Raw genomic sequence first — 2,744 nt, 5'->3', positions numbered from 1 at the left:
CAGCTATTGGATGGAACACAGGGTCCCCAATGGAGGATCTAGAGATAGTACCCAAGGAGCTGAAGGGGGCTGCAACCCTGTAGGTTGAACAACAATATGAACTAACCAGTACCCCCTGAGCTTATGTCTCTAGCTGCATATGTAGCAGAAGATGGCCTAATTGGCCATCACTGGGAATAGAGGCCCCTTGGTCTTGCAAACTTTATATGACCCAACATAAGGGAAAGCCTGGGCCAAGTACTGGGAGTGGGTGGGTAAGGGAGCAGGGGCAGGTGGGTATAGGGTACTTTAGGGATAGCATTTGAAATGTAAATAAAGAAAATAATAATAATAATAATAATAATAATAATAATAATAATAATATAATAAAAATAAACACACACACACACACATACACACACACACACACACACACACACACAAAGACCTAGATTCATCACACTCATTCTTCCTGTTTGTTGGTTCAGCCTCTGTAAGGCCCTATAAACCCAGATTGGTTGATTGTGTAGATTTTCCTGTGGTGTCCTTGACCTCTCTGGCTCATCGTTTCCCTTCTTGGAAACTAGTGTGCCCCAGGAAAAAGAAAGGCAGGAGTAAGTTCAAGGAAACTTTTATGGGGTATTTTGAAGATGTTTTTCTTTGAGAGATAGACTGTAAGGAGTATGGGGATCACTGTTGTGGTCATGATTTGCCTCTAGATTTATCAGGATGCATTGCAACTTCTCTGTTGACAGTGAACTGGGGCACATTAGGTTTGTAACTATCCTGGAATCAGGAAGGATATTATGAAGAAAACATATGCTCTTCCCCCTTGGCTATCAGACTATTGAAACAATGGTTCCCAAGAATGAAATTTAGGGCTAGAAATGATTTAGTGGTTAAGAGCTTTGCTGTGATCGTGATCCTCCCCCTCCCTTTTCCCCTTCCCCTTCCCCTTCCGGTACAGGGAAACGCTAAGACCGGGCACCAAGGCTGCCCTGGAGCAGCTGGAGCCTCAGCTGAAGTTAGCCTCCCCACCCCACCCCCATGTGTCCTGGGCTAGCATTCCTGATTGTGACATCACACCCACTCCTGGGACATGAAACTTGTCACTAGGAAGAAAGACTCAGTTGGAGAATAGCCAACAAGATGAGATACTCATAGCATCTCCTGTCTGACACTGAGCGGGTGCTTCAGTGGCTTGGACCCTTGTCAACAGGGAACCTGCCCTCATCACTTAGAAGGACCTTGTTTTCAGTGATGAGACATGGGGTATGATGTAGCCCGTTTCCAGGGGCTCATTGATGAGGACCTTATCTGCCCTATTTGCAATGGAGTCTTGGAGGATCCAGTACAGGCGCCTCATTGTGAGCATGCCTTCTGCAATGCCTGCATCATCCAATGGTTTTCTCAGCAGCAAACATGTCCGGTAGACCATAGCTTTGTCACGGTTGCCCAGCTGTGCCCAGTACCTCGGATCATGCGAAAAATGTTGTCAAAGCTAGAGATTGCCTGTGACAACACTGTGTTTGGCTGCAGTGCTCATGTCAGACTTGACAACCTAATGTCACACCTCAGTGTCTGTGAGTACAACCTGAAGCAGCCTGTGACCTGTGAGCAGGGCTGTGGCCTGGAGATGCCCAAAGATGAACTGCCAAACCATAATTGCATTAAGCACCTGCGCTCCGTGTTCCAGCAGCAGCAGATGCTCATCTCAGAGCTGGAGAAAACATCGGCTGAACACAAGCACCAACTGGCAGAACAGAAGCACGAAATTCATCTGATGAAGGCATATATGCGAGTCATGCACAATGTCAACCCCAACCTTCAGAACCTAGAGGAGATAATCCAGTACAATGAGATCCTCGAGTGGATGAACTCCCCACAACCACCCGCAACTGAGACCCACTGGGGAGGGATGATCTCTACTCCTGACACTGTGCAGCAGTCTGTAAGCAACCACTCCACTGTGGCAAGTGGCAGCTCAACCTCTCCTGACAATGAACTGAGCGAAAATGCCAATGACAACAGCGGATCCCAGGGTATGGCCACATTAGAGACAAGACAGATGAACCAGCACTACTATGAAAACTACATGACAAGTGTACTCCTGACAATCAGGCTGTAGTCGTGATGGCCTGTGAGAACCAGCACATGGGTGACAACATGCTGCAGGAACCAGAGTTCCTCATGATATTTGCTCATGGTGCAGAGGAGATATAAGAGCATAACTGGATATCAGGAAGAGTTAGAGTTGAAAAAAAAAACCATTGCTCCAGCAACTGAACCCTGACTTCTCCCACAACCCTATGTCACAGCTTGTACATGATTCATGTACTCCCTGCTTTTCTGGAATGAAGGACCTGGGACATTTTGCTCAGGCTTTCAGCAGGGAACCCCAATTCATGCCTTTTGCTATATACCCCCCCCAATATCTATAAAATTTTCAGTCAGGGTGAAAAAAAATCCCCAATTTTGTATTTTCATGACTAAGAACCCTGGTTTCCAAATATTTGCAGAAGGCACAAAGAAATTTGTTTTCCCTAAAGGGTCAGGGTGGAGGGAGTGAGAAATTTATTTTTTTCATTTATTATTTTTTATTAGATATTTTCTTTTTATTTTAAGTTCTATTTACTTGATCTTTTTAGTTGCGTTTTTTATCCTGTAAAGATTTTTCTTTTTTTATATTTTTAAATTAATTTATTTATTATTATTATTTTCTTTATTTATATTTCAAATGCTATCCCAAAAGTTCCCTATACCCC

The 2,744-nt window shown here is 44.4% G+C and overlaps 1 pseudogene; it reads left to right on the top strand.

Moving 5' to 3' along the window:
* Window positions 1-1,246: 1,246 nt before the first annotated feature.
* Window positions 1,247-2,202, top strand: LOC110314680 (annotated as a pseudogene).
* The last annotated feature ends 542 nt before the right edge of the window (window positions 2,203-2,744 follow it).

This window comes from Mus pahari, unplaced genomic scaffold (genome assembly GCF_900095145.1).
Source record: "Mus pahari unplaced genomic scaffold, PAHARI_EIJ_v1.1 scaffold_12753_1, whole genome shotgun sequence".
Lineage (NCBI taxonomy): Eukaryota > Metazoa > Chordata > Mammalia > Rodentia > Muridae > Mus > Mus pahari.
The sequence above is the reverse complement of the archived record's forward strand: the minus strand, read 5'-3'. Positions and strand labels throughout refer to the sequence as shown.